Source organism: Microtus ochrogaster, chromosome 1 (assembly GCF_000317375.1).
Source record: "Microtus ochrogaster isolate Prairie Vole_2 chromosome 1, MicOch1.0, whole genome shotgun sequence".
NCBI classification, from domain to species: Eukaryota; Metazoa; Chordata; class Mammalia; order Rodentia; family Cricetidae; genus Microtus; species Microtus ochrogaster.
In genome coordinates, this window is record NC_022009.1 from 112,198,660 (window position 1) to 112,211,409 (window position 12,750).

The 12,750-nt window shown below is 42.1% G+C and overlaps 1 protein-coding gene across 1 annotated transcript in view; it reads right to left on the reverse strand.

The window, feature by feature from the left end:
* The window catches only part of Veph1 (ventricular zone expressed PH domain containing 1), a 172,911-nt gene that overhangs the window by 23,049 nt on the left and 137,112 nt on the right, over positions 1–12,750 (reverse strand). The window lies entirely within an intron of this gene.

Genomic DNA, 12,750 nt, shown 5'->3' on the forward strand with positions numbered 1-12,750 from the left:
TTCTTCTTCTTCTTCTTCATCATCATCATCATATCTATCTATCTATCTATCTATCTATCTATCATCTATCTATCTATCTATCTATCTATCTCTGTCTTGTTTGTTTTTTTTTTTTGAGGCAGTATTTTTTTGTGTAACAGACCTGGCTGTCCTGAAACTTACTTTGTAGACCAGGCTGGCCTCAAACTCACAGAGATCCACTTGCCTCTGCCTCTGAAATGCTGGCTGAATGGCTTTACATTTAAGTTACACATAAAATTAAGAACTCATTATTCATACCCAAAATATCATTTTCATAAGGTTGGCTTTTTAGAGAGTGATGGAAAATATAGGGATGGACTCATTTGCCCTCATCTCCAGTACTGTTTAGCCTTATGGGTTATCTTAGATCTATATGTAGATATTGTCTTCTATTCCACAATTGGTTTTAGTGGGAATTCATCTCTGACATTGTTCACCAGTAAATTAAGCATTTTTTGAGTAGATGAGTAGAATTTGACAGAGTAAGAAGGCCTTTGTGTTCTTCTTTAGCAGGCGGAGCAGAAAGATGGTCCATTAGACTGTAAGCAGATGGGAATCCATTAACCTAACCAAATGATATTTCTCTCCATCCTCCAGGGCCTTTCCAGTTATGTAAATAACCTGTATCCTGAGTTATCAGGCAGCAGGACTGCACTCTTGAGAGTCTGATCCTCCTAAGAAAGACTTGCGTTCTTGCTAGCTTTGCCTGAATGCACTCCTTCAACATACTCTGCGTGTGAGCACTGGTGTAGTGTGACTTCACTTCCATGCCTTTGGCCCTGTACTTTCATCTTCCCTACTTACAGCGACAACTGTAATAATTCAGAAAGGCCAAGTGATGCTTGTGGTGTTTGCATGGCTTCGGATGGACCCGGGTAGAGAACAGGCAATGGGTTCCATAAATCCCATCCCAAAGCAATGGCTCCTCCATTTGTAAACACAGATGAGAAGTGCACTAGACTCTGAGCCATATGAGAGTGGAATCCAATCTGCTTTGATAACAGCTGCATTCCGAGTATCTATTATAGCCCTGTAACGGAATGGCATCATTGGTTTGTATGCCAGTACAAATTCCATTTGCCAAAGTAATATATAAAAGGCATGATGGTAATTTAAGAATTGTTTTTAGAGAACGTCTGTGCTCATCAGAAGATAAACCCAATGAGGACAGGGACTTTGTTGAATGGGATGTTTGAAACTTCAGCCTCTGAAAGTGTGTATCACACAAACAAGTGTTAAACTAATCCTTCTAAAGAAAACCACAGATCAGGCCTTTCTTTATTGAGAACTGTGCTTTACAATCTGGGATTAGACATTTTGGAGGTTTAATATGCTGAACATAGTATTTTGGATTTTTAACGTTAGAGGCACTTCAATAGGCCCTATGTGTGTGTGTGTGTGCGCACACATGTGCGTGAACATACGTGTGTGCTCACTCACATTTGCGGATGAATGCTGTTTTAACAAAATGATTTAGAATGTGTTTATTGCAAAAAAGAGATTTTTTTAAAAAAAGAATGTTCTCCAAGATAAAGACCAAAGAAGCACCTGGGAACTTTGTAGGTTTCAAGGGATAAAATCCATATTAAAATTTATGGGGAGAAAGCAGATGTTCATAAATATCTGTTTCAAAACTGTAAGGTCTCTGAAGTCTGTCCTTGGCCATCGGCATGCAGATGAGTCTCTGTTTCTCACACAATTAGAGATCAAGTCTTCATTCCCCTGCAAACAATACTAGCAAACAAAGGACTAAATAATACCGAGAGCTTCCTTTATTTTCTCCTGTCCTGAGACCAGGAATGTCCCAGGTTGTTGCCTGTGATTCACACTTGCTTTGGCAAAAAGTTCCTTGAGAGGTTTAAGACAGATGGTGGGCCGCATCCCAGTGCTCGAGTATTGAAGCCAAAAGCAGGTTTTGCCCTCAGGAGGATTGAGGTGCTGTGCAAAGGGATCGGAGTGAGGAGGACAGACCATAATTAGAGGAACTATTGCAGGTGGGCAGTAATAACCAGCTTCCAACAGACAGATGAAACACATGCAATTTCAACTATCGGTGGAAAATCAAAGTAAGTCACAGAACATGCGAGTGCAGAAGACCACTGATAAGTTTGGGGATTTGTATTTCTTAACTGTGCCTGGGCTCATTTTTTAAACTTGTCTTTACCTTCTGAATCCGCAGTTTTGCCCCAGAAGTGATATATGACCACATCTCCTCCTCCACCCCTCCTTTCATCTCCCAAACAAGAGACCCTGATTTGAAAGCTAGTTTAGAAGATTACACACTTCCTTTTAGATATCTAGATTATGGAAGAAGGTTAATATAGTTCACATCCAGTTCTCCTTCCCTCTCCGGGTTTTTCAGTTCTGATGGGATTGTTGCAGATCGGCGGGCTTCAGATGGCCTACCAGCAATTTTCACCTCTCAGTGTTCAGCTGTTTGTATGCTCCTTTACTGTGGGTATCAGAGGTTCCTGTGTCTTTTTAGATGATGGCAAAGATGACAGAATATTCATTTCATAACACACACAGCCTTACATACAAAAGATCCATCTTTAGCACACACCTGCAAAGAAAGGCTTCCCTACTGGCCTAGAAGAAACAAACACGAGAGAACTATGAGCAACTTCCGGTAGCCAGCAAGAGATCAAGAACTGTGCTTGTCCAACAACAAATAAATGGTTTCTGCCAAGACCCTGGTCTTTTGGCTATTCTCAAGAAGAAGGATGGTCCTCTTCCGAAGAGTCTGTCTCTCAGGTGTCCTTCAAATCAGGTCTCAGTGAAACCTGAGTGACAATGAACTCACATTGTTTATGTGGGCAAGAGTTACGTAATAATGCCAGTAAACATGTTCTGAGAAGGATTTCTCTAGCCAGTTTCATTTAATTAAAAAGGTTAAGAAATCACTCAAGGGCCGGGCGGTGGTGGCGCACGCCTTTAATCCCAGCACTTGGGAGGCAGAGGCAACTCTGTGAGTTCGAGACCAACCTGGTCTACAAGAGCTAGTTCCAGGACAGGCTCCAAAACCACAGAGAAACCCTGTCTCAAAAAAAAAAAAAAAAAAAAAAAAAAGAAATCACTCAAGGGAAAATGGTCTTGTAAAACAGTTGCTTAGGTAAGTTTCTCTCCAACTTTAGAAAGAAGCAATTAACGGAGCTGAGAACCTGGAAAATCATAAAGAACACTCTTGTAAATCCACTTCAGGGAAAATAAACAAGGCAGTGGCGAAAGCTGGTGGACATTTACAATATTATTTCATTATGTTGTATAAAACTCTGTGCATGTGTGTGTGAATAACAAGGGAAACAGGTAGCTCAGCATGCAAAGACACTTGGGTAAGGGGCTTTTGACCAAGCTTGATGATCTGAGTTCCATTTCTGGATTCCATGGGGGAAAGAGAGAACCAACCCCTCAAGCTGTCCCCTGACTTCCACATGTGCACATGATGTTAATACCATGCCCTCCTCTAAGTAATACAAACATGTAATAGTTGTTTTTAAAGCGTGCAGTGGGCTCTAGAGCTCACACCATGGCCTATGTACTGAGAGGAAATTGTGAAGGGTTTTCTAGAAATCCGTCAGAGCACACATCTGGAAGAGCTTTGGATTCTGGCACATTTAAACTCTGTTCTAAAGCTCTCCGTGCACAGAAAGAAAATGTGGACTTGCCTCATATGCTGTGTGAGCTTCTGGTTAACAGAACTGGCCCAAGACTCAAGTACTGTATAAGAAAGAGAAATGAAAAATTTCAAGAAGTCTCGAATGTTTTGCACATTAATAAGGACTCCATGCCTTAAAAGTTATTTCTAGAGTACACACCTTAATTACACGAGGTCCCAGGCATGAAATGAATTTACCGAGGGAATATAATCAATAATTCATTTGTCATTGGACAGGCACAGTGTAAGAAACACTATGTTGAACGCATGGATTAGCAAGAGACTTTGAAGATTGTCCACCCTCTAACTTAACCTTTTTATTCTTCCAGCTACTGAAAAATACTGCTGTTGAATTCAATTAAAAAAAAAAAAACCACAGTGTTAGAACAGCTGGTGTGTGTGGGAACTGTGGATAAAGGGAGAGAGGTGGCATAGTTTTGCAGTCCCAGGAAGTGGGAGGGGACACTGGAAGATGCCCTCCATATGTGTGCAGTAAGCGGCTTACTACATGACCTTTGACCCTCTGCTGAACAAAAGCTTCTTCACAGGAAGACTGACTTTTGTGCTCTTTTGTCAGTTTTGGAAACACAACAAATAGTGCTTTGCCCATAGTCCATTTCAATGAATTGTTATTTTACTAAGTGAGGTACATAGATCTTACTTCTATATTATGCCAATGGTAACATTTGGGCTTTTTATTTCCATGTTTATTCAAGTATGCTCATTAAAGATGTTCAGAGTACTTCTTTTCCCCCTTTTAAGAAACGAGTCTTGCTACGTTGCCCAGGTTGGCCTAGACTCGTGTGACCTGGAGACTACCTCTTTGGCTGGGACGACAGGTGAGAGCTACCCTATTCATCTAGAGAGCATCTCTTTGAGTCTCTGATCTGGGAGGGGAGGATGTAGTCCAATGGTAGAGTACTTGCCTAGCATGCGCAATGTCTTGAGCTTAACCCCAACCCTGCAGATAGAAAACAAACGATACAATACACCCACATTGCTATTTTTGTTCAACAAGTGTTTAGAATAGAATCAGTAAGTGGAGACGTGTAGGAGTCTGGATTCGTGGCACGCTGGTTATTTCCCCAAATCGTTAGCTCTCTGCTGGATTCAACATCAGGACTCCTGGGAGACCTGCTCTAAGCACTGTATGTAGTTCTCATCTGTGACAGCCTAACGTCAGCCTGTGGTCAGCTCTGGGAGTCTGGGCTTTTCAACAAGCTTTCTGAGCTATTCCGATGGACACTGCCTGGGAAATTCTACACCTTTGGGAACATATGTGGAGATGGCTGGCCTGCGTCTACGAATCGGTATTTGAGGAATTTGTCAATTTCCTGATATATCTGCTCATACATACGTTCCCCCAGTATTGGTTTTCATGTGACAAAGTATGTAGTCTGGTTACCAAAGCACACTTGTCATATTTAAAAACCAGAGCACGCCATTATTTCAAATTTCAGTATGGAAGGCTGGGATGAGCTGTGCAAATCACCAGGCCTAGTTTAGACTTTGGCAAATGTTTTTAGTGCTTGGGGAAGAAGGTGAGCACCAGGTAGGAGACAGACACTTAGCAGTGGCAGCATGGAGCCAGCCTGGACATCTAAGGTTTGGTATCTCTATCTTGAACATAGATGCCACATGTGAGATAGGTTCTATTGGCTCTCAGTTTTGTAGTCAAATTAATAAGGGAATTCTAGGGATGCATAACCAGTGAGGTCCTGGTGGCATGCTTTCCACTGTCAACAGAGACCCCAGACTAGACTCAAGGTCTCTGTGTCCTTTGGGATTCTGTGTCTGGCAGATCATGGCGGTTGTGGCATTTCAATTGTATTTTAATAAATACAGACTGCCTGAAGACCTGAGAGCAAAATAGTCCCACTGGGTAGCCTTACAGACCACATTATGGTAACGTAGACCTTTAATCCCAGTGGTGCGCGCCTTTAATCCCAGTCCTGGAGAGGAATATAAAACAGGGCGAGACAGCTCTCAGTCAGTCTCCTTCTGAGATTCCTGGAGGCTGGATTGCCATTGCAGATTGGGGTTGAGGTAAGAGCCAGTGGTTGGTCGTTTTGTTTTGTTTTGGATCTTCAGGTTGAACCCCAATTTCTGACTCTGAGTTTTTATTAATTGTGCTTCACAAGGGAATCACATCACTCAGCCATGGGTGTTACTCTGCTTGAGGCAAGTTTCTTTTCCTACCGCCTTTTGTTCCTAACACTACTCTTTCCCTAAAATTGGGTCTCCCTTTCCACTGATACAGATATTTCTTATATTATGATACAGGTATAAATAAACTCAACATAATTAAAATATCATGAGTTCAAATGCACTAATACGTCTACTCTACCATCCTAGTTCAGTTTCTGACCAAAAGCAACTTTTCTTTAGTCTGTTGGATCCTACCTGGGATGTGTAGATGTTTGTTCTCCTAGTTCCAGGCAAGTCATGTGACCACCACAGTGCACAGCTGGCTGTTGTTTACCCTGATGGTCTCCTGGCTGACTATCAGCTGCTGAGCAGCAACAGAGGGTGTCTTGCTATAGATCACCCAAAACTCAAAATTTGAATTACAATCTCTCCTCAAGGCATATAACTTCAATGATACTAGGCAAGGCAGGCTTGAACTCTTAATGAACAGACCTTTAAAATATCCCTGGTATTTTTTTTTTCAGCTATAAATTTGGGAGAAAACTCAGCCTGCTCAGAGGCATTCCTGGACTCCATCTTTCTGATGCAGCTGAGCATGCTCCAAGTCTTCCTGACCAGCTTCTCAACCACGAACACGTATACATGACCTTGACCTAAGCATGCACAAAAATGTGTTTGCCACCTATCCTCTATTTGTGCCCTTAAACTTGAGCAAGATCAGGAATGTGCATACCCCGAGAGTGCTTTCTTAAGGATGTGTGTGAGCTCAGTGCATTTGGATAGACTTTCACACCACCAAAAGTTTGAGAGATTTTTAAGTCAATTCATGGTGAAATGAGGTTCATTTATATAAATATTTACCTTTGGGTTTCTATCTTGGGGCCAATATCTAGTCTTGAAAATATATGTATCTATGTTTAGTAGTCTTTTCAGAATCACAGTTGCCATTAAACTTTGGACTTCATTCTGTTTGTTTTACTCAAGATCTCTCCACAAGGGTTGGGGATATGGCTTGGTGAGCAGAGTGTTAGCGACACACATATGAGTACCTGAATTTGGTTCCTCAGAACCCATATGAGAGCCAGCAAAATGCTGTATGTCTGTTAGAGTTGGAACAGAGGCAATTGATCTTGGATGTTCTCTGTTAAACCTTTCTAGCTGAACCAGTGTATGTTTCGGCAGCATTAGGTCTTACCGAGAAATTTATAGTGAATGGTGGAAACTCATTTTATGGCTGACTAGAAAGTGAGATAAGCATTCAGAGAGATTTATTTTCTTTGAAGTGTTTATGATTCAGTGTGGGGTTGAGACCAAATATCCTGGGGAAATCCAAGTGTGTTTGGGTGTCCATTGGAGACTTTGGTCTCATCTTTCCCCCGAAGAGAGTTATGTATTCCAAAGGGCAAAAGCAGAAACCCAGGCCTCTTCCCACGGAGCATAGATTCTTTCTTCCCTTCTATCAGGAGGCGAGGAGGAGGTTGCTGCCCTCCCCTACATAAATGACCACATTCATCTTTCCAGGGTTCTTTGCCTGTAGCACAGCCCCAGTAATGTGCTAGATGACATCTGGTTCTCATCGTGTTGCCTCAGAGCTAAACAACAGAAGCCAAAGGGAACTGGCTAGGTTATTTGCTCTCAGAAAACAATCATCTTCTCAACGCCAGAAACTTGGTTTCATGAGATATTAAACATTTTGTGTCATGCTTGTCCTTGGGTTCTGCCAAAGTGCTTTCCAGAATGATCTTTGAGTTTACATTTCCACCAGCTGAACACCAGGGTTTCTTCTTCCACCTCCTATTGGGAAACATTTCTAGGCTCAAAGTTCTCTGGGAAATTTAGAATGGAAGTTTTTTTCTTGTGTCTGAATAGGTGTTTGCAAGAATCTTCAGGGGCATCTTGAGTGGTTGCTTCTTAAAAACCAGTCACACTTCTAGAGAGAACATTTTGTTCTCCTTCGTGATTGCCTCTTGATGGCGAGAAGTGGTCCAGCTTCTGGGAATCAGAGCAACCATTTTTAGGTGCCAGTTATTTCAATATGCCAATGATAGCTTTATTTTGTTGCTGGGCAGTGATGGTGCACGCCTTTAATCCCAGCAGCTGGGAGGTGGAGGCGGGTGGATCTCTGAGGTCAGTCTTATGTACAGAGCAAGTTCCAGGATAGGCAGGGCTACAGAGAGAAAACTTGTCTCAAAAAACCAAAACAAAAAAAAGAATATTTTGTTGCTGTGTTAACTGCTTGAAGTAGTGGGAAAGGAGCTAAAACTGATTCTAGTGGGTGAGAGAGATGGGAAAGAGCACTTGCTGCTCTCTCACTGGAGAGTCTGGTTCCCAGTACTCACACTGGTCAGTCTCTTGTGGCCTCCACTGGAACCTTCACACACGTGGCATGCTTTCATAAACAGAGAGAGAGAGAGAGAGAGAGAGAGAGAGAGAGAGAGAGAGAGCTTAAAAACAAAACAAAGTCCCCTCCATTTCAGTACTGATAGCACTTATACAAACATGTAGCACACTTCTAGACAGGTGGCAAACACAACCCCACAAGCGGCACAGTACACGAAGGGAAAGGATTCTTTGCATGTCCATGGAGAGCCACATGATGCCAGAAGCAGAGTGGCCATGGTGGGCAGCCTTGGTCTATTTCCATGGAAAGTGGAAGGCCCCAGAGAGGTGTGTGCAGAGGCTTGCATGTGCTGAACCCAAGTGCAGAACCAAGGGGACCCTGGCTATCAGGAGCATTCTGAACTGCACGGGAAAGGGCCATGTGTTTCTTGGACAGAAGGTACTGCATCCTTGCTGCTGGAGTTTTAAAGTCTTTATTTAGTCATTCCACAGACCAAGCTCAGAGTTAAGCATCAGCGAAGTAACAGTGATTGAGGTAGATGCCATCAGCAGGATAGCTACTCTGTGTGTGAGGAACGGATACAGCATACTGTGTTCAGCTTACACAATGGGAGCATATATGGATGCTAAATGAGATGAGGTACATTCATAAATAGACTTGAAATCATCATCATCATCATTATTGTTAGCAGTATGTGTGCATGATGTATGTGCATATCTATTGAATGACACAGGGGTTACTTCACATAGGACTTTTGGGGGGACGCCCACCACGTGCTACAGCATTAAGGACAGACTTGAAGCACGTGGATCAGAGGTCATGCTCCTGCCATTCACTAGTAGTCTGGCAAAGACACCCTCACCTCCTCTAGACTTCCAATGAGCTGTTCCATTTGCCAAACACCATGACCCCTGAACTTCAGGGAGGAACCGCCACAGCCTTCATGGGTAATTGCACCATTTTGAAAACCGTAGAGAAACAATAAAAGTGGTAACCATGACATCTAAAAATGAACCCAAGCCTCTTTTCACATATATAAAATATAATGCTTTGGATTTTTTGAGCTAAATAAGGATGCATTTTTTTCCTGAAATGAATGACTTGTATCAGAAACACTGATGTTAGGTGCCTGAGAAACATATTTAAATTTTCTAAAGGCAAGACATACTTATCTGCCTGTTTTTGTTAGTGGGCTGTCAAATCTGGGGGCTGTGGATGTAACGGGATGCCAACATAGAAGGAACATGAATGTTTCAAGGGGCAGTAATGACATGCACCTGCTTGATGGGGCCATAATGAGGCAGACAAATAGGAACGCACCCGGAGATACACATCGGCAATGATGTAACGAGATGCATAAATGGATGAGCATAATGATGAAGGCACGGAGGGCATGATGCGATTTGTAAGTGGGAGCTTTAAATGAGGAGGGTGGGAATGGCGGCCCACGGCCAGCAGCAGAGGGAAAGAATATGGTGCCGCGCATGAATGGAGGAGCTAATCACGTGTGCGTGATGAGGAGGTAATGAGATAAAAAATGGGATGGGATAATGAAGTTCCCAGATGGAGGGGTGTAATGAGCTGCGTGGAAAGGGAGGAATGAAAGGAAGGGTTTAATACCAAGAAGAAAGAAGGGGGCAGTGAGAGACGCGGGGGCCGAAAGGAGGTACGGAGAAAAGTGATGCCGGTGAAAGGGATGGAAATGGCGAGATGAGCCAATTAGCGCTCTAATGAGATGCCGACATGAAAGGGTGCAACGAGGTGTGTCCATTTAGGGAATAATTAGACACCCACATAGGATGGCAGGGAAGGACTCAGGTTCTGATGGGACACAGATCAGAGAATTCAGCTCTTACTAAGGCAGCGAAAAACTGAAAAAAAAAAAAAAAACAACAACCCTAGAAGTGGCCACAAAAGTATTTAAATCAGAAAAGAGATAACAAAGCAGGTGATTTTAAAGACAGCCTCAAGGTCTGCAATGAGGCAGGGTTACCCCTGCTGTGTACAGGGACTTGCTCCAAACCAGGCACTGCTCAGTTTTTAAGGGGCTCCATGGGCTTATCACCCCATCCTAAGAAGCCTGTAAGGGAAGGGCTCATTTCTAGGTTGAAAACAAAAATAAAGAGCTGTGGTTTGGGGAATAACACCTGGGTGGTTGATATGGGAGTCCCGTCAGCTGGGTTACTATAGCCTTTGCCTCCACGTCGGTGCTTTGGGAGATCTCATGGCCTAAATTATCTTGGTTGCTTTTCTCTTGCTGTGATAAGATATCACGACCTAGGCAACTTATAAACAAAAACATTTAGTTTGAGGCTCATGGCTGCAGAGGGTTAGAGTCCATGGCTATTGTGGGAGGGAACGTGGCAGCAGGCAGGGCCCTGGAGTGATAGCTGAGAACTTTATCCTTACCTTAAAGGAGGAGGCAGAGAGCTAACTGGAAATAGCCCACCCCCAGGGATGACACCTTTCACAAGGCCACACCCTTTATTTATTTTTTTAAAGCAAAGATTTTAAATTGTTTTTATTGAGCTATATATTTTTCTCCACTTGCCTTCCTTTCTCTCCTCTGGTCTCCATGCTCCTAATTTACTCAGGAAATCTTGTCTTTTTCTACTTCCCATGTAGATTAGATTCATGTATGTCTCTCTCTTAGGGTCCTCATTGTTGTCTAGGTTCTCTGGGATTGTGAATTGTAGGCTGGTTTTTCTTTGCTTTATCTCTAAGCAACTTATGAGTGAGTACATGTGATAATTGTCTTTCTGGGTTTGAGTTACCCCACTCAATATGATATTTTCCATTTGCCTGCAAATTTCAAGATGTTATTACTTTTTTCTGTTGTGTAGTACTCCATTGTGTAGATGTACCACATTTTCCTTATCCATCCTTTGGTTGAGGAGAATTTAGGTTGTTTCCAGGTTCTGGCTATGACAAACAATGCTGCTATGAACATAGTTAAGCACATGTCCTTGTGGTATGATTGAGTATCCTTTGGGTATATACCCCAAAGTGGTATTGCTGGGTCTTGAGATAGGTTGTTTCCTAATTTTCTGAGAAATCACCAAACTGACATCCAAGGGGGCTGTACCAGTTTGCATTCCCACCAGCAATGCAGGAGTGTTCCCTTTGCCTCATATCTTCTCCAGCATAAGCTGTCATCAGTGTTTTTGGTCTTGGCCATTCTTACAGGTGTGAGATGGAATCTCAGAGTTGTTTGGATTTGGATTTCTCTAATGGCTAAGGATATTGCGCATTTTCTTAAGTATCTTTCAGTCATTTTAGATTTCTCCATTGAGAGTTCTCTGTTTAAGTCTGTACCCCATTTTTTATTGGATTATTTTTTTGATGATCAATTTTTGAGTTCTTTGTATATTTTGGAGATCAGCCCTCTGTACAATGTGAGGTTGGTGAACATCTTTTCCCATTCTGTAGGCTGCCATTTTGTCTTATTGAATGTGTCCTTTGCTTTATAGAAACTTCTTAGTTTCAGGAGGTCCCATTTATTAATTGTTTCTCTCAAAGTCTGTGCTACTGGGGTTATATTTAGGAAGGGGTCTCCTGTGCCAATGGGTTCAAGTGTACTTTCTACTTTCTCTTCTATGAGGTTTAGTGTGGTTGGTTTTATGTTGAGGTCTTTGATGCTTTCAGACTTGAGTTTTGTGCATGGCAATAGATATGAATATATTTTCTTTCTTCTACACGTTGATGTCCATTTATGCCAGGACCATTTGTTGACTATGCTTTCTTTATCCATTTTATATTTTTTGCTTCTTTGTCAAAAATCAGGTGTTCATAGGTGTGTGGATTGATATCTGGGTCTTCGATTAGGTTCCATTGGTCCTCCTGTTTCTTTTTTATGCCAATACCAGGCTGTTTTCAGTACTGTAGCTCCATAAGTAGAGTTTGAAGTCAGGGACTGTGATACCTCCAGAAGTTCTTTTATTGTACAGGATTGTTTTTGGCTATCCTGGGGTTTTACTTTTCCATATGAAGTTGATTATTGTTCTTTCAAGGTCTGTGAAGAATTTTGCTGGGATTTTGATGGGCTTTGTAGATTGCTTTTGGTAAGATTGTCATTTTTACTATGTTAATTCTACTTACCCAAGAGCATGGGAAATATTTCCATTTTCGGGTGTCTTCTTCAATTACTTTCTTCAAAGATTTAAAGTTCTTGTCATACAAGTCTTCCACTGTTTGGTTAGAGTCACTCTGAGATATTTTAGGCTATTTGTGGCTATTGTGAAGGGTGACGTTTCTCTGATTTCTTTCTCAGCCCATTTATCATCTGTGTACAGAAGGGCTACTGATATTTTTTTTTTTTTTGTTAATCTTGTATCCTGCTACATTGTTGAAGGTACTTATGACTTATAGAAGTACCTTGATAGAATTTTTGGGGTCATTTATGTAAACTATCATATCATCAGCAAATAGCAAACGTTTGGCTTCTTCTTTTCTGATTTGTATCCCCTTGATCTCTTTTTGTTGCCCACCAACTGGGGACATGGGAGCCGATGGGACCATTTCATTCATCCCGCCACACCTGGGGACATGGGAGCCGATGGGACCATTTCATTCATCCCGCCACACC